Raw genomic sequence first — 23,048 nt, forward strand, 5'->3', positions numbered from 1 at the left:
GTTAAAATTCTTATTTATGCTGACGATATGAAACTTTCTATGGAAATCAATAGCAAAAAAGACAACGACATTTACCTAAATGAAATAAGTATATTTGATAAATGGTGTAGCTCATATAACAGACGTTTAGGTCCGAGTGTAAAATTGTGTAAGACAATTAAGGTGACACGGGAGACCGTGTTATTTTCCCTATCTCTTGTCTCACTCTAATAATTATCATTAAGGTTGTATGACATTTGCCAGAAAACCATTTACCAGAAAGTTGTTTGCCAGAATCTATTTGCCAGAATGGACCACTTGCCAGAAAAACATTTGCCAGAATGGACCATTCCCTAGAAAGTCATTCCCCAGAAAGACTATTTCCCAGAATAAATATTACTTCACTACTTCTTTTTTGTAAAGCAATAAAGCGTGTAAAATCCTTCGATGTTTTCTGATTTTTAGCATACGATACATCATTATACGAAAAATAATTGTTTTGTAAGATTTTTATTTTTTTGTTTGAAGAAATGTTTCAAACTTATTATGGTATTATAGACTTAGGGGGCAGATAGCTGCAGGGGTAAAAGTGAAACTATTCAGCAAGACCTAGCTGACGGACGTGGGTTCAAATACCACCGGCCAAAAATTTGTTCGAATTGGAAATTTTCTCGATTTTCCAGGGCATGCAAATATGAAAAAGAAGGTATTCTAGACTACCGAGGTTCGGTAGTTTCTAAGAAATAACTATTTTTCAATATTATGGTGATCATCTTCCAGACTATTTTATTAGCAACTGTAATTTCAACATTTTATCAATGATTTTCCCTGCTTTGAATAGGGAGATTCTTGGCACATTTGATTAACTTCGGCAGTGGGATTTTTCGAAAGCTACTGAGCTCACATTTAACCACAATATGCGTCATATCGAAGTGCTTCTTATTGCAAAATTTGAGACAATTCGGTTGAGAAAACCCCTCCGCGCCAAAGTGATTCTTTGATGTGGCCAACTAACTCTGCTCCCTACTAAGCTGTTCTTTGAGGCTATTTAATACAAGCACTTATATGCTTCATAGGAGATTTGCCCTTCTTTAAATCATTGGCTGTTCTTCATAATTATATTGAAAAGGTGTTTTGCTGCCTGCAGCTAACAGAAACAATGAAAGTTATATAAACAATGTTGCGTCAAATCAATGTTCAATAACTACAGTTAAAAAAAAACAGAGAAACGCTGGTGGCAATAAAAATGTCTGCAAAGAGGATTCAAGTGACATTAAAATGTTATATTCGGTGAATGGATAGTCAACACCTGTCCCTAAATAAAGAAGATATACTGAAAGTGAGTTGACCATGGAATGTTAACCATTAAGTTTAACTAATATGCAATCTTCAATGACTCGAGTGGTTCTAAAAACATAAATCCTCATAACCGACTTGTTACGTATAGGAAATGATTGAATAAGATAAAAAAATCTGTGAGTTTTTCGGTTCACACTCTTAATCATAGCAACGTGACACTCTTCCAAGTAATTTCTAAATATCTCCGGTACCAGATAATTGAAACTAACAATCAGGGTAAATACTGAAGATCGACGAGTTATTAGGCAGCCTTTCACTACGTTGGGTTGAGTCATTAGATTGAAAAAATGTTAAAATAATTATTGGCTTTAAACTGATCATATTTCAAACATAATTTTCACTTCTTCCAATCAAAGGCTGTTCTTTTTAGTTGTTTTGCGATACTTCGCAAAGATACACTATTCAGTAACATATCCATTCGACTAAACTTATTCGTGCCAAATATATCAACCTTTTTTTGTCAGCTATTTAGCAAAAAAGTTGATCCTACGTCAATTCTGCCATACATCTTGCACGTTGAGAAAATTGCATTGTATGCGATGAATTGTAACAAAATAGACTAAATAACATTTTTCGCTGTAGCTGTACGGTGCTAGTATTCCAATCCTTTTGATATAAATAATCTGGAGGTTGACTACACAATCTCATAGCATGTACAAATAATATGAGTATATTAATGACACCAAAATGACAAGTATCGAACAACTCGGTAGCCTTAAATTTTCCATAATTTTGTTCGTCAATTGATATCAAGGTTGAATCATAAAAAAATGATAAATTATTCTGGGAAATGGTTTTCTGGCAAATGGTCTATTCTGGGGAATGGCTTTCTGGTGAATGGTACATTCTGGGGAATGGGTTTCAGGCAAAAATCATTCTGGCGAATTGATTCTGACAAATGGTTTTCTGGCAAATGTCATACAATCATCATTAAAACTTTGCATAAGCAATTTAATGAACCTATGAAGCTGAAAATTGAATGGGTTGTGCACTACGTTATAGAATTATAGTGATAATTTTTTCGCATCGGTATATGAAGTGGTTCTTGAGATTAGCTTCTTCAAATGGATAGGATGATTATGATGACGTCCCGTGCGGCCTTAATGGTCATTTTAAGTTGCAAAACAAGCAGCGAAATCGTGGTGAATATGAAATATTTCAAAACACTGATATTCACCACTGTTTGATACAATACGCTGTGTGGCAGCGCTAGTGGTTAAAACGTGTTTCAATTTAAATATTGCTGTGTGCGTTTGAAATGCAAATATCAAATGCGGGAACACCAAACGCGATAAGATTTTTCACAAGGAAGGCGAAGTCAAAGATAGCTTTTCTTTGCTAGGTTGGCGGTGGTATGGGTCACGGTTGCTAGGTGTCCTTTGATTAATTTGTGTTATCGCATTTGGAACGCATTTGAAGAAGATTTGCACGTCAAACGCAAACAGCAATATTTACACAGGTTTTCAGAAGATTGTTGTTCTAGCATAATCATCTGTTATCAGTGGGTGTAGTAAAAGCTAACTTCAATTAAACGTCAAAAAATGTAATCTAATCACATATAGCAGAGAACGTAATACACCACAGAATACTGTCTTTATATGAAATCAAGATGTTCAAAAGAGCGATAAGGTTAGAGATTTAGGTGTAATATTAGATTCTAAACTTATATTTACTGACCTCGAAGCTTCGCTTAATTGCAACACAACAATACAATAATAAAATTAAAGAAACATATTGCTCTGAACTTCTTGTCATATGTAAAGATTATTAAAGGTTCATCACGCATGTTGATCTGCAAACTATATCCCAGAGATTGGGCCTTTAATCACCAAAAATATAAAAATATAACTTCGTAAAAAAAGTTCCGTAAATTGGATTTGCGTTGAAAAAGACTTCGAAGTTTTAGTGTATATTACAAAATGGCCGAATTCAAGTTCTAATATAACTGAGCTTTCAAAGATAAGCGAAGAACTTTGTAAAACAGATTCTGGTACCATTTACTTGTTCGTACCTACTTGATTTCTTGACTATAAATACTGGCTGTCGTAGTGAGAGAAGAGAGACTTCCCGGATTGTGGACTGATTAACATATGATTTTATTCTTTATTTACAGGATATAAAAAAACTGCGTCAAATAATGATGGCATACTCAAATATGTAGCATGAAATGTTCTCAATTCCAACGAAAACGTTTTTCTGAACTGATAAACCGTATTTCGTTGAGAATTTGTCGGTCTCACATTATCCAAGGTACTTTACGGTACTCAGAATCATATATTATTCTTAGAACCCGTCAAGCGATCATTTTGAAAACGCTACAATAACGTGCCATTCTTCGAGGCGTGGTTGCATGTTTAATTGGGTAACAAACAAAATTCTGCGCACGTATCCAGTCGTATATTATGCTACCGCACGTGAGTTGGTAAGATATAAAAAACGAGAAACATTGAATGCTTTAGGAGGGGTTTGTGCCTCTTTAGGGAGAATGACACTTTATGACTGACGATCACAGTAGTGTTATTGAACCGGACATACGTTGGGTGAGTTATTTCCATCGTTCTTATACGAGTTGAATCAGATCGTTCTGAAGTTTTTTTTTTCCGCAAACACGATATCATAGGAATCGCATGTACGGTCTTGGAATGTAACGAAGTAACGGAGTCTAGGGTGGCAACGGATGGATTTATAAAAAAAAACCTATAGAAACTTCTTCAATACTTTATTTATCGAAATGATCGTCTCGATGGAGCATGTAGTGGAGTTGCTCTCATCATTCATAGCTATATGGAACAGTAACTTTTTTCGTATTTCGAAACCATAGTTTTAGAAACTTTGGGTGTTTCTGTTGAAACACAGCTTGGTAAGTACACTCTCATAGCCTATTTGGCTTTTCAATGCACTGGGAAGCAAGTTAATTTGCGGAAATTGACTCGCAATAAGTCATTTTAATTCGTTATTGGTGACTTCAATGCCAAACATCGCTCGTGAAACAATTCACAAAGTAATTCCAACTGCAGAATTTTTTTTTGATGAGTGCTCTGCAAGATATTTCCCATTTAATTACTCTGAAAAACTAGACACTTGGTTTACATTTCAACTATCCCATGAAGCAATTCTTAATCTTATCAGCTTTTTAACATTTCTTTGCAAACAAAACTTGATATTGACAATTCTCTTGGAACTTTGACATATTTCATTGTTGAAGCAAGGGGAATTGCAATACCAAAATGTGAAGTAAAAAAAAATTCGATTCCGTGATTATTGACGATGATCTTACTCTCTGGAGTTGTCGTAAAACCGTGAGGAAAAGGCAATTTTAACGAACTCGTAGTCTTGCTATGAAAATGATATGGCAGGATCTGCAAAAAGAAATTAAATAACTTTTCACTCGATTTCCATTTTGAAAATAAATTTCTCAATGGACCCTGCTTCTAAGCTCTTTTGGAAATGAATCTAAAATAAAAAATGGCTCAGAAGCCAATTCTGGCATTAAAAGAGAAAAAACAAATTATTACTCATTAAGGTGACACGGGAGACCGTGTTATTTTCCTTATCTTTAGTCTCACTCTAACAATTATCATCAAAACTTTGTGAAAGCAAATCTCGAGTTTTAGTTAACCGATGAAGCTGAAAAAGTATTGGGTTGTACACTACATATAAAGAATCCTAGTGATTCATTTTCGCATTGATATATGGAGTGGTTCTTGGGATTTGCTTCTTGAAATGGATAGGGTGATTATGATGATGTCCCGTGCGGCCTTAATAACAAAAGAACATGTTACTGCAACTACTTTAGCAATGTGTCCCACTCAAATAACGGCTTTATCATATTTGAACTTTAATTTAAAAATTGGGTCCATAAATGAACCTCGACACTTTTGATCGTGTTTGACGTTCGCTTAGTCGACAAAGACACCACAGGGGTTTTAATTTTAACACTGGGGTTATTCCTATCTGACATTTCGGAAGGCACACGGAAAGCAAAATACACTCAATATTTGAGTTTAAGCCAAGGAGTGTGACAAAATCTAAAAAAAATGATTTTTTTTTGGACTAAAACAAACGAAATATATTAAAAATTTGAGTAAACAAGTTTTTTTTTACCAAAACTTAAGCGTTTGGTATTGGAACATGGTCTTAGGACCCTATTGCGAAAAAGCCTGGAGCTTATTTTTGACGTTCAGAAGCTTGTGAATGAACCCAAATATACAAAATGTTGTCACCCTCAAATGAGTTTTAAGCCTTCATACAAGTATCAACAAAATCATAATATTCAATTTATTTCCATTTGGAGGATATCTGTAACATTTAATGAAAATATCGAATTCTCGATTACTTTTTCAAATCGACGTAAGTAACTTTCATATGGTTTTGAGAAAATTAATTCAGAAGAATCACAACCTGTCTTTTAAAACTGTTTTAAAATTAATCAACTTTTTAAATTTTTTTCGCCGTGTACATCGCTTAAATTTTGCATACATTAAGCTCGCCTTCAAAAACTAGGGAGTTCCTGTTATTTCCCACAAAAAAAAAAATATTACAAAATGATAAGCCGATTTATTTAGTTACTTTCGACGTTTATCTACCAGTGTAAAATCGGCTCAAGTAGTGTTTTGTTTTGATTCGTGGTTAAGTCACTTTGTCTCTCCATACAGCGGGGCGGCGAAAGTAGTGGTTAGGTTGCGAAAGTTGAGAATCTTACTTTCGTCGTTTTGTAAATCCGGAAATTAAACGTTTTAAAAGTGAAAAATCGAGTTGGTTCAGAGCGCAACGTGTAGAATTTCGTCTGCGAAACACGTAGAATCGATAAAGTAAGTTTGTATACTTTTTTGACTTGAATCTGTTAGAATAAGTTTTCGAGAATTAAAGAGGTAAGCTTGCATAGGAGACTGAAACAGAGATCATCGAGGTAAGGGACATCAAGTTAGGCATCGATCTACAGACGGATCAAAGTATGCTACATTGAAGGTATAGCACATTTCAATGAGTTTAGGAACATATCGAGAAGGGAAAGGGTTCAGTTTTGTATGACACGGTTCTTGATTTTGTTTGATTAGTATCGGTTTACTTGTACATGAAGAGCACAGATAAACACAATAATCATCTTTTAATGAGATCCATCTTCGACGGGTTTCTGATACAACCGATATCCGTCTATAAACCTAACAAACAAGGAGTTACTTCATTTGACGCAGCGACTGCCATAGAAGATGAAGGATTAAGCATTAAGCTGATCACGTGCCGCCCGTCACCGCTGTCGTTTTGGCAACGGCTCTACTACACGCAATTAAAATCGGATTTTATGATCCACCTAAAGTATTCTGCGTGCATTTAGAGGCGAAGCGCTTTGTTATCTGCCCGGTTGGATCATCCGGGTTGGGAGCGCATATCAATCAGCTTGGTTTATGGAGCTGTTGAGTGCTGAAGAGCTTCCGGTATTGATTGAAATTAGCACTTAGAGTGTAAATATGCTGCAGCAGGGTTTGATCGATGATATGTCTTTGTCTTGTAAAAGTTCGTAAGTTGTAACTTTAGACCTGTTTAATGCTACGCTACACACAATATTGATTAATACATTTAGGTGGAAGTAAGTCTATGGTAGCGCATCCTGCAACGCAGGGATAAAGAAAGGAGTATCTTGACGGATGAAAGTGTGGTGATTGAAAGGTGGAAGAAGCATTTCAATGAACATATGAATGGTTCCAAGAGCGCAATCAATGAGATCACGGAAAAATGGAACGCTACAACAATGATAATATAGTTCGTAAATGGATTAAAGATCGCTTGAAACCAAAAATTTTGGAATTATGAATTTATCGGGTTATGTCTCCGGTACTGGAGCATCTTCCCCTAAATAAAAAAAAAAACCAGGTGGCTTTGCTATAATGTTACTTATCACTTTATTGTTATTTTTCTATTAGTTCAATCCAAAACGCAGGCATTGGAAAATTTAACGATCATTGACACACGAGCCATTATTTCATCCCATTTATTCGCCTGCACTCATGAACACGGATGACATTTATCGTTCGTGGAAGATAACGAGCCATGAACGAAAACAAGACAGACATACACCACCCACTGTTTGGCGCCGATCACTGTGTGTCAACATTTGTAACATTCGCTGACCCACTCTCATTCTGATCAAGAAACAGAGGCGAATATTTTTTTATTTTCTGTTCTATGTTTGCAACCAAAGGGGTGTTCAATGTTCCAATAGATAAGAATTAGGTTGTTAAAAGAATCATTACCAAAAAATCTGAAAGTAATAACCAATTTTATACAAAAAAAATCAACCGAATGACTCAATACTGTTGCAGTCTGTGAGAGTTACTGCTTTTGAACGCTCTCGTGCTACGTACCAAACGAGAGAGTGAATGTTTACATATAGAGGGCTCTCCGAATGCGATGTGCCACGAACTGCTATGGTTCGCGAACTGTTACACTCTCTGAATGTGGTTCGATCGGCTTATTCGGATCCAAATACAAACACTGCCAAAACGTCATATGATTTTCTTAGAATTAATGAACTAAACACACTATACACTGCGCTGTCATAATCAACTTACGTTTTATTGGAATAAAGGCTGAAGTGCTCCAAACGTAGAAGTTTCAACTTAGAACAGAGAAGAATTTAGCGAATGGAATCGATTATTGATCTGTGTCCAAAAATGTAGCATTCTTTTTAAAGACCACATTGTGCTCCCATTCTGAATGCCTTGCATTTACAATGTTGCTTAATAACAATCATTCACGTTCTTTCAAATGCGACACATAGAAAGGTAAACATTTTGTAGGCTGAAGTTTCCAATACGCGTTGCGGAAAAATATAAATTCGTTGCAAAATCGTCAGTAGCAATAAACAGCTTGATTGTAGCCAGTTTTGCGTTTATGGCGCTGCACAACTAGTTCAGCTCGTTGATTCCCTTTCAGATCACAAATTTTCCAATCGCAGTGGAAATCTTTCAGTAACGTCAGCGCAGAGCACACCCTCCTTTTTTCCAATCGTTAATCGGTCGCTTATAAACGCTCACTCGTTCATGTGGCGGTTGATATTCCCACTAATGACTAAGCCACATCTGCACTCGGGCAGCGAGGTGTTCCACATTTCATTGCGTAGTGCACTTGCTTAACTAGCGCACTCCACAGTGGTGTCTCCCATGGGCCAAAAATCAAAAATAACTGTCCTTAATATTAAGGGACATGTTCGCTATTTGACTTTGTTCATGAGTATGTGCTGCAATGCTGAGCAGAGAGTCTTGTGAAATTGAACATTGATAATCCTGATATGTTGTTTTCAACATTTAGGTTTGATGGCCCCTCTCAACGAAACATAAAAAAATGGAGTTACTTTACGTGCTTTACGTCGAATTAAATAACACCGTGATATTTCAAGGTTATTTATGACAAACATATTTCATTTGTCAATTTCTGATGGTATATTTCATTTGATATTTCGGCCATACATTATCCGCTTTGTAGAACAAACGCAACCACTGTGCACCGTAGCCTAGGTTAGGATTTGCTCTCGTACAGAGGCACGGCTATCCCAAGGTGCGGAAATGCTACGGGCTATGGAGGAGGGGGATACCGATCTGATACCGATTCCAAGTGCTACTCAATGAGAAATAGAAACAGCACACGATGCTGTGCTCCCGCGCAAGGCAATCTACAGTTGGCCCGCCAGGGTCAGACGGTTGGATTATGGGGTTTAGTTGGCATGACATTATTTCCGAAATGTGCAAAAATTTGGTAGTTGTCGGTGTCTCAGGGGGTTCGTGGGAGCAATGACAGTATTCTTCCATTTGATTGACGTTCTTTGTCGCGGAGACTTTGATCATAGAAAAAGACCAGAGGAACAAGAAATCTACAAGTCAGCAATGAATCAGTTGTCTATGGAAAATTTGAGAGCTATAATTATATGACTCTGTTGTTCTGGTAAGTTCAACGACATTTTCATCTCTAGATGATTAGTTTTTAGCGAGGTATGATTTTGAACGTATCTTGTTCGTTTTATTTCATATTTAAAGAGAATCTGATAGGGATTGTTCATTCTACAAAGTGGAAACCTTGTACATGATATATCTTTTTATTAATCTCTTGCCGTTTGTTGGTTGAAGAACTAAAAAATGTCTGCATATTCCCTTAAGAAAAGCATAAATGCCCTTCATTTTTAGCATAAAAAAATCTCATTTTTATGGTAGTATCCTTTAATATCCTATAAGAGGTAAAGCTTAGAACTACCTATAATATTCCACCAATATTTGATACTAATAGAAATGATAGTATTTTCTAATGCTATTATAATGTATATGTATATATTTCTGATCCTGATTTTTAGGTAATTATTTGTGCTTATTGTTACTTGGGTCGTCATTCTTGGCTCATATTGGACATTCTTGCCAGGGAAGTACAAGTATACAAGACGTACATTGGCGGATCTTCCAAGGACATCCAACAAAACCAGGTAATAAAGAAGAAATGAACTGGTTCCGTGTCCGTTTCCACTGTGCGGGAACTGATAGGCTCCATCAAGAGAAACCTGCTGAAAGTAAACATCCAATATACCGTCGTGCGGGGTGACATTGCTCCATAAGGGTGACTTTGGGCCAATATTTTCACAGCAAGCTAATGGCAAAATTATGAAAACAATGGGTCAAGCTTCAAGATTGCGTTACAAATAGCCAATAGATGGTCATAGATTAGTTCTTTGGCGTTCGTACTAGCCATGAGACGCATCAAAAGAGGCGGTCAAAGTCACTCCCTAGGCCCAATGTCACCCCGCACGGCGGTATTTCAAGTTTTAATAAAAACATTGGAAAGCAAACGCTTTTTGAATCACGAATTATAGGTACATTTTTGCGTCTATCATTTGACTTTTAATCAAACATGGTTGAAAAAAAAACGACTTTTCTAAAATACTGCATTAGTTTTTATTCTGGCTTCTCTGTCACCCCTCGGATGATCAACAGGTTTAAAAACCAATCGTGTATGAGTGGAAAACATGTTTTCGGAAACTTATAGATGATCAAATTGAAAATTATTGGAAAAATATTCAGCAGTGCAGAGGGAATATGCGATCATCATTATGCACAACCAACTAGCAGAAACCATGCGCGTGTGAGCAGTTTTAGTTAATTTCTTACTTTGGTTTCGTGTTGCCACCAGCTATTATACTAGAATTTCTTCGATATTTTAGAAGTTAGCTTATATATTTACTCTCTAAAATAAAGTTACACAAAATCGGGCTCTTCTTGACTAACACATCATGCGTGTAATTTTGACATATCCTGATAATTCGATGTTGTGCCGATTTATGCTCTATTTTCTCCCATTTTACGACACATGGAGACGCTCAGGATTGTGAAGCAATAAGAAGAAGATGAAGTCAGGCCAGGAGCAATTTTCAGAATGTGTTTAAATTGCACAAATGATGTAACTTAGTTTCAGCGTTTTCAACAATTTTGATCAATTTGATTCATCGATTAAAATTCTACAAGAAGCAATTTCAAATATGTGCCTAAAATATCTCTTCTGAGGGTCGTGCATGCGAGTCCAGTATGGCGAGGATTTTTCGGATTGGAAATATTCTCGTCTGCTCAATATAAAGAGTATATTCGTGCTTGCCCTATTATGTATTGTGCAAAAACGCCCAATTTCCTAAGAAAGCGCTCGATTAATATCTGGTGAAGTGCTCATTCGAACACTAATCTGAAAAGCAGACTCTTGGACAGTAATGCCACAAAGAAGATGAAGATGATTCAATAGAATTGAGGAATTTCGAATTTACATACGATTAAATTTCATGTGACATATAAACATATCATACTTTCAATGAATTCATAATCTATGATTCAAAATAATGTGAATTAAATTTATATGAAATCATTTCATTTCATTTAGTTTAAAAAAATATATGAAAAATCCACGATTCAATTCATTCCATGAAATTTGTGATTAGCTGTTTTTAAACGTATCGTAAAATAGAGTATAGTTCGTCAATAATTGTGGCGCCCATTAATGGCAGCTACTCTAGGCAAGGGATAATCGCCAATCGCACGCTGCGACATTAAAAACAAGCATCAAATATTTATTTGTTTGCTGATACGAAAAAAATGCAGTTTACAAATTATCTGCTATTTAAATAAATTTTGCTTCAGGAACATTGCACTCTACAGTATAGTTCCGATTTACCTTAAAATAGCGCTAAACGATCAGTAATGAAACAAATTCTAAGAAATCATCGCAAGGCAGGAAGCAAACAAACTCTAATGTAATACATACGTTCTAGAAACAAACAAATTGAATTTATAATTTCTAAATCAAAATTCACCAAAATTTTTCCAACGGGTTATGGTTGTTTGCCTTGAACCCCCTCTGGTTTCGTCAACTCAGCTCACACCCAATAATGATCATCATCTATGCTCTGGATTACTGAGGTGGCGCTTATAGGTTTTGCGTGTCTCAAGTTGTCTATTTAACTCTTCCGTTTAACGTATGCGACGCAAAAAGTGACGCGACGAACATTTTGAATATTGTTCCAATGCTCAAGCAATCTTATGCTTAGGGCAGTGGTTTTCAGATCGTGCTGCCCGGAGCACTTGGTGCTCCTCGAAGCCTTGTCTGTTACTCAGCGACAGATCCTCAAAAACTTTAACTCTGTGAAATAGACTAAATACACTATGAAAAACGTGTAGGGTCAGTGTTCCCTTAGTGGACAGTCCCCTATAGTTGCACTAGTGGCTTTTTACGGCCGTTTTGCTATGAATCTTTTCAAAATATTTTTTGACATGAAGGTCAGGAGCTATTTATCTAAGTACCATTGATACACAGCTTGATTTTGTTCAAAAAATGATCGAAATAATTAGTTTTGCTTAAAATTTGAGCTCCCTTGTGCCTATAGTTAACCTATTGTTCCTATAATAGCACTACTAAGAGAAACTATTTTTTATTATACGAAATAATTAATGAATTAAGTACTTTTTTACATCAAACGAAAGCTTTTGATCCACACTTTGAAGGAAAATATAAAAGCTTTGTAAAAATACGGTTTTGATTAGTATTTTGCCAACGCCGTGATGCTAGTGCTACTATAGGAACAGAAATTAGAAATAGTGCTACTATAGGCACATGTATTCCTATAGTGGCACAAGCGATAATAAATGCAAACATATGAATTTTCGCAGTTTTCATATTTTTCCCACAAAACCAAGATAAAAAGCTTTCAGATGATGTAAAAATAATGACGCTAGCGTTATTTTTCGATTTTATACGAATATTTGTTCTTAGCTATGCGGCTATTGGTGCATCGACCCTACAACATTTAATCATAAGAAAAATGCATAATTTGGATATTTTCAACCAAACATTCTATTGGCTTATAGTCAATTACAAAATTGTTGCTGAGTATTGAAGTTGTATATTTATGGTGAATATGGAACAAAACATAACTAAACTAAACCTCAAACTTTCAAGAGACAAAACTAGGGAACAAAACAGGTCACGCTAAAAACACAATGGAATACCTCATTGGTTGCGCCTTCAATACATTTTGTAATCGACGTTATGTTAAAAGCCATATAATTTGCAAACCTTTGTCATAGAAATATGCAGATATAGTCAATCTTTTAGGTATCTTCTGCGCAATTACACTGCTCACACTGTATGTGTCACCTACAGACACTATATGTATACAGACTGGCGAAAAGAAAATCCAACAACTGGCAACGGGAAAATTTCATCAAAATTGTTGGAAATTAAAAAAAAAGGGTCAAGCCTCCAAATGACCTTATATTGTTTGAATTGCATACCTCTAGGCACTTACTTTGTCAGAAACGTTTTCTGAATATTTTCTCAATCAACTGGCCCCTAGATTCACCGGGTAAAAATGCATCTTATTTAGATAATTCGAGGTATTCAAGTAGGTTTATCAGTCCTATCGTTTCAAGTGTGGCTCCCGTATTCCAAATTTTTGTCCACAGCCGTAAGCCTTCGTACCTGGAATTGGAAAGAAATTCCGAGAACTTACTCCGAAAACTTTCACTGGCTAAAGATCAAAATTAAGTGCAAAAAACGAAGAAATTTTAAAAAGACTAATAAATTCAACAGAGCACAATATTTCAACTGAACACTAATTTTGTTTAGAATGCACTTTTTTGAAGAATGATGTAATTTTGAAAAAAAATATTATGTTTACGTTTCTGAGCAATAAGACTAAAGAGTACTAATTTATAACTAATATTTAAAAAGAATAATAATTTCACAATACCGTAATCCGGAGTAACATTGATCAGTGGGGTATCATTGATCGGAATGTTCCTCCTAGAAAGAAGTTCGAATCAACATTTTTCGATAGAATATTTTCAATGCAATCAGGTTTTGTTCATGCGTAAATTTTTCAACTTTTCGAAACAATAATTATGGATCCCTCTACCAATTATTCATGTTTCACATGAGTTCTACAAATTTTATTAGCACGGAAAATGGAGTTTTTACAAATAAAGGCGTCGTCTAAAAACGATCAAATTTTTATAGGTATTTTCAATTCAGCAACATTGACGAACTCCGATGTATGCAGAATTTCATAATTGCCCAACTGCAGGCGTATTCCGTGATTGTAGAAAAAACACCTACAACATTTTTCAAATAACTCAAAAAGTAAATGAGTTTTGTCTACATATTTGGCTTCAGGAGCCATGATTTGAGTAAGTAACGACATTTTCCATACTACCGATTCACATGGGTGATTTTTTTTTTTTTTTTTACTTATCTCGTTTATTTGGCAGGCTCGGGCGCCGTATGGCATAACAGAGCCGAAATCTTTTCTTTTTGTTTACATTATATACATTTTGAAATTTGTATTTATTTTAAAAACTATGTTAGTTTGGGAAAGTTTTAAGGTTAGGGAATACATTTGTACATCAGGAAAGGAAAGGATTTTTCGGGATATCTTAAGCTACTTAGACTACTATGCTGATGAAGCTTGAAGGGACAGGATGTCCAGATCTGTAACGAGTCTAAACAAAAACGGTTTATGGGAGACACGACGAGAAGAGGACAATTTGAAGGGGAAAAAGAAAGACAGGGAACGAACGACAATCAAACTCGGACATTGATACGCTTCAAAAACAGATAGATAAAATTCATATATTCTAAATCAAGGCCCGCCAACACTTCCCTGACAGGCTTCTGCTGTTTTCCTCGGATCCGGAGAGTTTCAGTCAGTTCAGATCTGATGCCACGATGTTCACTGCATCCCCACACAACATGCTCGATATCCTGGTAAGCCACGCCGCAAACACAGAGATTGCTTTCTGAGAGCCCAATACGGTGGGTATGCGCGCTTAACGAATAGTGATTGGACATAAGCCGACACATGACACGAATGAAATCACGGCTCATGCCCAACCCCTTAAACCATGGTTTTTTCGACACCTGTGGAAATATGGAATGCAGCCATCTACCCATTTCTCCGTCTCTCCATTTCTGTTGCCAGCTGATCAAGGTCTCCCGACGGGCCAATGCAAAAAATTCATCGAAGGCGATTTGACGCTCGTAAACATCGCCTTCTTTAGCGCCTACCTTAGCCAGAGAGTCCGCTTTCTCATTGCCCGGAATGGAGCAATGGGAAGGGACCCAAGCTAGGGTAATAGTGTAAGAGCGATTTGACAAAGCACTCAATGCTTGGCGTATTTTATTCGGGAAGTACGCTGAGTGCTTCACCGGCTTCATTGACCGCAGAGCCTCCAGAGAGCTTAGACTGTCGGAAAAAATGAAGAAGTGCTCGGGTGGGAGAGAACTGATATACTCTAAGGCGTAATGTATAGCTGCTAGCTCAGCAACATATACAGAACATGGCTTTTGAAGCATGAAGGAGGCGCTATGAAAAACGTTGTAAACACCGAAACCAGTGATATCATCCATTTTTGACCCATCAGTGAAGAACTGCCGGTTCTCGCTGACATGCCCGAATTTACTTGCAAACATGGGAGGGATAAACTTTGAACGAAAGTGATCTGGTATACCATGGATATCTTGCTTCATGGACAAATCAAATACTACAGAGGAACAGTCGAAGTCTAGGAAGTTATCACGATTGGTGTTAACCGAAGATGGGCTAACCTCCAGCGTCATGTACCAGTAGTACACACTCATGAAACGAGTTTGCGGGTTATGTTCAAGCAGCTTTTCGTAGTTGTCAATAACCAATGGATTGAGAACCTCACAACGGATGAGGAACCTGAGTGTTAACTCCGCGAAACGATCTGTCAGAGGCTGTACTCCTGCAAGTACCTCTAAACTCATTGTGTGAGTCGAGTTCATGCAACCTAGCGCGATGCGAAGACAACGGTACTGAATCCGCTGTATCTTCAGCATATGTGTTTTCGCCGCGGATTGAAAACAAAAGCTACCGTACTCCAAGACCGACAAGATGGTTGTTTGGTACAGCTTGATCAGATCTTCCGGATGGGCTCCCCACCATGTTCCGGTTATAGTTCGCATGAAGTTGATTCGTTTTTGGCATTTCTGTGTCAGATACGCAATGTGTTTTCCCCAGGTGCATTTGGCGTCGAACCAGACCCCAAGATATTTAGAAGATAAGCTATGAGTGATTGTTTTACCCATGAGTGTAAGCGGAAACTTGGCAGGTTTGTGTTTCTTTGAAAAGACAACCATCTCAGTTTTCTCCGCAGAGAATTCGATACCCAGCTTTAAGGCCCAAGTAGACAAATTGTCCAGAGTATCTTGTAAGGGTCCTTGTAGTTCGGCTGCTGTTGGTCCTGTGACAGAAACAACACAGTCGTCTGCAAGCTGTCTTAACGAGCAATTTTCCATGAGACAGTCATCAATGTCTCTCACATAAAAATTATAAAGAAGGGGACTCAGACATGAGCCCTGTGGTAGACCCATGTAGCTAATTCGTGAAACTGACAAGTTGCCATGAGTAAAACTCATATGCTTCTCGGACAACAAATTGTACAAAAAATTGTTCAAAATTGATGAAAGGCCACTTGCGTGGAGTTTGTCTGAAAGAACATCAACACAAACTGAGTCAAAAGCACCCTTAATATCCAAAAACACTGAACCCATCTGTTCCTTTTGGGCAAAGGCAAGTTGAATTTCTGAAGAAAGCAGCGCAAGACAGTCGTTCGTTCCTTTGGCTCTGCGAAAACCAAACTGCGTATCTGACAGCATGCCATTCGATTCAACCCATTGATCCAGTCGAAAGAGAATCATCTTCTCTAACAACTTGCGAATACACGACAACATCGCAATTGGCCGGTACGAATTATAGTTCGACGCGGGTTTCCCGGGTTTTTGGATGGCTATTACTCTCACCTGCCTCCAGTCATCCGGAACAATGTTACACTCCAGAAAGTGATTAAACAAGTTCAATAGGCGCCTCTTTGCGACGTCAGGTAGGCTCTTAAGCAAATTGAACTTGATTCGATCCATTCCTGGAGCGGAATTGTTACATGAAAGGAGAGCAAGTGAAAATTCAACCATCGAAAAAGGTCTATCCATGGCGTCCCTATCCACCGGAATATCTCGTCGCACGCGATCAACAGGAACGGAATCCGGACAAACTTTCTTAGCGAAATCGATAATCCACCGAGGAGAGCTCTCTCGATCTTCATTAACCGACGATATATTACGCATTCTTCTTCCGACGGTCCAAAGCGTTCTTAACGAGGTCTCACGCGATAATCCTTCCACAAAATGACGCCAATAACCGCTTTTCTTCGCTTTAACCAAGCTTTTAAACTTGCGTTCAAGGGAAGAATAGCGCTCATAGTTGTCAATTGAACCACGTTTCCGAAAGTCTTTAAACGCGGCGGATTTCTCGCGATAGAGTGCCTTACACTCTTCATCCCACCACGGATTGGGAGGCTTCTTGCGAACCGACGGACCAGGCACAGGACGGCGTTGGGCTTGAAGAGCGCTGTTGAGAATCAACTCGGATAAAAAGCGATACTCTTCCAACGGAGGAAGTACTTCTACCGCTTGCTCTCCATCAATGATCGTTTCCGCGTACTTTCCCCAGTCAATGTGTTTCGTGAGGTCGTAGGCGAGATCGATGGATGGAGACTGTTGTGTTCCATTGGAAATTGAAACTACGATCGGCAAGTGATCGCTACCATGGGGATCCTGGATTACCCTCCATGAACAATCCAGCGATAACGAGCTTGAACATATTGAGAGGTCTAAACGGCTATCCCTAGGACTTCCATCTTGAGCTGGAGGTGCCACTCGTGTAACTTCCCCAGTGTTGAGAATTGTCATATTGAAGTCGTCGCAGAGGTCATAAATCAACGTTGATCGGTGGTCGTCATACAGTTCTCCCCAGCCTGTTCCGTGGGAGTTGAAATCCCCAATGAACAACCGTGGTTCAGGCATAACTGAGCAGATGTGAGAGAGATCTCTGCGAGATATCGCCGATCTCGGAGGAAGATATATGGAGGCGACACTAAGGCTTTTGCCTCGGATAGTCACCTGACATGCAACGACTTCAATGCCTGACATCGGCGGCAGATCGACTCTGTAGAACGAGTGATGCTTTTTGATCCCCAAAAGTACTCCTCCATATGAGTCGGATCGATCCAGGCGAATAATATTAAAATCATGGAAAGGAAGGGTCACATCAGGTGTTAGCCATGTTTCTGATAACGCAAAAACATCGCACTGTAAATTACTAACTAAAAATTTAAAACTATCTAATTTAGGCATAATACTACGACAGTTCCAGTGCAGAACAGAAATCATATCTTCGACCTCTGTGGATAATTTATCCATCAAAAGATATGATCGTTGCAAGGAGGGGCATTCTAGAAGCCAGTTGCTTCAAAAGAGGAGTCACACATGGAAGCAATCCTTTGACAATGTTCTTCACTGGGTCAGAAGCATTGAAGAAATTAAGGATGATATCCACAATGCCAGAAAGCGTAAACATTGGAACGCCCTGAGGTTGCCCTAGGGGCTCCGAATGCGAACTTTCTTTTGGCTGAGCAGTCTGAAATTTTGGGTTATTTGGGATTTTAGATCTTCCCGGTAGTGGCGGAAAGTCTCTTTCCTCTTGGAGTTTGAATCCAGGAGGTGAAAGCTTTGAGACTTTCGCGACAGGCTTAGTATTTTTCATGGCTGGTGGGTCATCACTGCTAGGCAGATTCCGAGGCTTTTTGGTGGGTCTCTGGAGTCTCACACGCTTCCTCGATGAACCCTTGAAAACGAAGGAAATTCCTTCACCAACCTCAGAGTCGGAGCCCTGATCATCAAGAGACAGAGAAGAGTAGATATTTTGTGATTCAGCAGACGGAGCAGCCTTTTTCAACATCTCGGCAAAACTACGCCGAGAGCGCTGCTCTAATGATCGTCGCTGATGTTGCTGCCGGCGTACGTACGTCGGGCAGTTTTCGAGGGCATGTGGTGGACTTTCGTTGCAATAAACGCATTTTGGCGGTATACTACATGCACCATCCACATGTCTCTCCCCGCAAGAAGCACAGCGAGGTTTATTGCAGCAATACTGGGCAGTATGGCCCAGCTGCTTGCAATTTGTGCAATTCATTACCTTCGGTACGTACAGCCGCACAGGTAAACGAAGTTTGCCGATTACAAGAAAATTCGGCAAAGCAGATCCGGAAAAGGTCACACAGAAGGATTCAGAATGTGAATAGATCTTCTTTTCTCCCACCAGGGATACGGAATGCAATTGCTTGCAATCCAGTATGGGGACAGATGGGAGAGAAGGGTTTTTGAAGCGACCACAACCCTGCATCAATTCTTCGCAGGTCATACTGCCTTCGGTGACCACTCCCGCAATCTCAACCCGATGGCTTGGTAGATAAGTTTGGTACTCACGAGTAAAGAGCTCACAGGCCACAATCTCATTGGCCTGTTTACGGTCACTGACGGTGACGCGCAGCTTACCAGAACCCACTGTGTCAATTGCGACAACGGAAGAGAATCGCTTAGTCAGATCCTTACTGATCTGAATAGTATTCAACCGTTTGCCTTTGGATCGAAAGAAAACAACAAAAGGCCCACCAGAGTCGGGCGGGTAGGCCTTAAGGCGGGGGGACGTAGGAGATGATAGAATATTGGTGTCCAATGAGAATATATACCGAGGTGAGGAAGACGACATTTAGTGTGCGTGACATCCGTGTACGGTGCAAAATGTTTCACATCTACAAGCGGGCGAGCTCCCATAAGAAGCCGTGTAAATTAGTGACGTAGTTATTTTTGTTTACGTTTTTTCTCTTTACTAATACATAGCCATTGCTACTTCTTCCACACCTTAGTATATATTCTCATTGATTGGTGTCCATTTGAGACACATCAGATTGAGGGGACACACATGGATTGGGCATAGAGGTGTTTGTGTTTTGTTGGTTCAACACATTCGAAGACTCAGTGAGGGGATACGACGTTCCCCCGCCATCATCATCTACACCCATTGCGGTAGCTTAACACCGCAAAGGGCGCACGAATAACTCAAACTAACACTATTCACAGAAATGGAAATTGAATCAAACTGAAAAAAAAACACACACACACACATACAAAGGGGAAAGGGAAGAGGGAAAACTTTCACACGCAGTAAAAACTAATCAAAAAAGACGTGAAGAGGAGAAGAACAACGAGAGGTACTTATCTTTTACTCTATCCACGCTGGCGTCGTCGATGCTGTAACCGATGGGCGTCTACGCTTGGGGAGAGGTAGCAAATGGCGGACGACCGTTCGCTGGCGCGTCTCCGCTGTCGCACACTACAGAGGATGATCACTGCGTTGCACTCAGGTAGCACACGGGACGAGGTACGGGCTGCCATCGACGGTACACGTGATCCGAAAAGAACAGGCCGCTCGCTGGTACTTGTGGATGTGTGGTCTCTCGCTCTCTCTGCTCTTACGCTATACACACACTATAGCCGATGATCACACTGCACTGCACACAGGTAGCACACGGGACGGGGTGCGGGCTGCTTTCGATGATGCACGTGATCGGAAAAATCCACGCGTTGGCGAAAACGTTCAACAGTTTTGCGCAAAACTCAATTTAACGGCAACACAATGGCTTCGCCGAAAGTGTTCCGCTTCCAAGCCGAACTAAGGCTCTTCACTCCAATAAACACACTTGGCACTAAGCCTCGAACAACCAAATATTCGGGAAAAACGGGTGTGAACCCGGACACACGAGAACTATCGACTGTCTCGCACGGTAGCTCAACAAGGAATGACACATGGGTGATCAATGTTTTCATTTGTTGTTAACATTTTTTTTAAACATGCTTAAATCTAAAAAAAAAAACAAAATGCAGTATATAGTCTCAAGTGATGGGTGCCAGTGCTTGTCTTAAAAATATAAAACTTGCAACATTTTCATTCCAAATGAAATTTTAAATTAATATCCAAAAAACTGATCAATGTTATCCCGGACTACGGTACTCAATACTAAGGATTACGCGAAAAAAAAAACTTATTTTAATGCAATTGAAACAATTTTCATTGAAGAACTACAACCACAATTAAAGAATGAGTTTATTCAAAAAAAAAAAAAAATCTACAGAGAGGTACATACGCTAGAACCGTTATAAATGGTTATAATTAGATAGATAGAACCATAATTGACTATTGTTTAAATTTATGCTTGGCTAAAATAACTTTTGATCAAAGGGCATGAAGTTTAAATAGTTTCAATGTGTCAAAATATGCGGTATGCGTGAAGCGAAAAAAATAAAAAATAAAATGAATTGTTTTGTATTCCGATAACAGTTTGCCGTAGTGGTATACGAGTAGTTATTCAGCAGTTCGAGGATCCTTTCGAGATGGTAAGTAGCTGGGCTAACATACCCCTCCCGGGGATTCAGGCATCTACTTCCGGTAGTTTATTGTCGATTTGAATGATATACAATTGATTTGTCTATCAAAACCATAATAAATCACACCTCGTTCGTTTACTCGCGAGTAAATATTCACGAACGAATGGATATCTAGGATAAGTGATGAAATTTTTCAAACTTCATCAAATAGAGACCATAGAACACATTGTTTGTAAGCGTTTTAGAAATGCTACACTCTCACCATTTTTTAATATGCAAATGAAAAGTCTCAAATGTTCTCGATTTCAACGTAAAGAGTTCTCATATGAAGTGTCATACAAATAATCTTTGCTTTTGAATTCGTTGAGCTTAACTGATCAACAGAAATTATGTTATTTCGTTTATTATGTAGCGGGTCCCGCACTATTAAAGTTACCCGCATTATCAAAGCTATCCCATTTTAAGGTACCCCAAACCAGAACAAGTAAACGAATTATGTTTTTTCAGGTTTTGAAAAAAATACTGTAACAAAATGAGTGTATGACATAAACCCTCATAATTGTGTGATCGACGTGTATTTCCTATTAAACTGAAAAAGAGATAGTTGTTTTCAAGTTCAATTGAATATTATGAGTTCTAACGATGTCGATGCTCTAAAAATTGACCAGATCTAATGCAATTATTAATACAACAAGCAGCCACTGCAATATCTTTCAGAATTCCGCTCTCCAAATATTGGTTCAACTAGGTTTCATAGAAGGCACTCGAAACTTTCCTTGTGCCAGTTCAGTTGCATTGTATATTGAAAAGTCTTACCATTTTTACTTAATTCACTGATATCGCTAAAGATCTATCTTGTGAGAAAATCCAGCAAGAATCTTGTCATGAATTTGATAAGAAATATTAGAATAGAAGTGTTTTTAATACGCCAAATAGATTTCGTAAAATTTCTTTAGAATTTCCTCAATATCTCGCCATCAGAAATCCACGAATCATCTTACAAGAAATAAAAAAAAAAATGTTGTCAAAAAATCTCTCTTAAAACTCAACAAATGATAGTCATGATGCATATTTCGATATGCAAGGCGTTAGCACACAGCTTGACCACTTCGTTTTCGTACCTTTTTTTCAAAATTCGAAGCTATTCACACTATTGCCAGCATAATAAGAAGCCAGTTGCCGGGTATCTGTCTCAGAACCAGACGGGGTTTAAATTTTATTTTTCATCGTGCGCCTTTCACTACCGGTTCTCCAACGAATTCAGATTCTCACTCTGTTTTCCTTCCTTATGACTTTTTTGTTTGGTTCCATTTAGGTTCTAAAAGCACAAAATTTTGCATATTAATCGCAGTCTGATTGGAAAGAATAAATCTGAGCACCCGCATATCAAAATTTGCAAAGAATCTGAAAATTCAAAAAAACTCGCTGTGCAGTCCGAATGTGTGCATAAATTTCATTCAGGTCTGACTGGAAATCAAGTTGCTCAGGATTTCGAAAGCATTTGCAATAGAGTAAATATTTCCTCAATTCTTGGAAGACCAATTCGGAAGATCATTTTCTTCGTCTTGGTATTACGTACCCACTGGGACAGAGTCTGCTTCTCAGCTCAATGTGTTCAGTGAGCACTTCCACAGTTATTAACTGAGAGCTTTCTTTGCCTAAGTTGCCATTTCGCATTCGTATATCGTGTGGCATAGGGTTCCTTATCCTTAGCCGAGAGGTTAGAGTCCGTGGCTACAAAGCAACGCCATGCTGAAGGTGTCTGGGTTCGATTCCCGGTCGGTCCAGGATCTTTTCGTAATGGAAATTTCCTTGAAATCCCTGGGCATAAAGTATCATCGCACCTGCCACACGATATACGAATGCGAAAAATGGCAACTTTGGCAAAGAAA

At 38.4% G+C, this 23,048-nt stretch overlaps 1 protein-coding gene across 1 annotated transcript in view; it reads right to left on the reverse strand.

Annotated features, from left to right (window-relative positions):
- LOC5569949 (fatty acyl-CoA reductase 1) overlaps positions 1-23,048 on the reverse strand; it is a 50,964-nt gene that overhangs the window by 22,504 nt on the left and 5,412 nt on the right. The window lies entirely within an intron of this gene.

This window comes from Aedes aegypti, chromosome 3 (assembly GCF_002204515.2).
Source record: "Aedes aegypti strain LVP_AGWG chromosome 3, AaegL5.0 Primary Assembly, whole genome shotgun sequence".
Classification (NCBI taxonomy): Eukaryota; Metazoa; Arthropoda; class Insecta; order Diptera; family Culicidae; genus Aedes; species Aedes aegypti.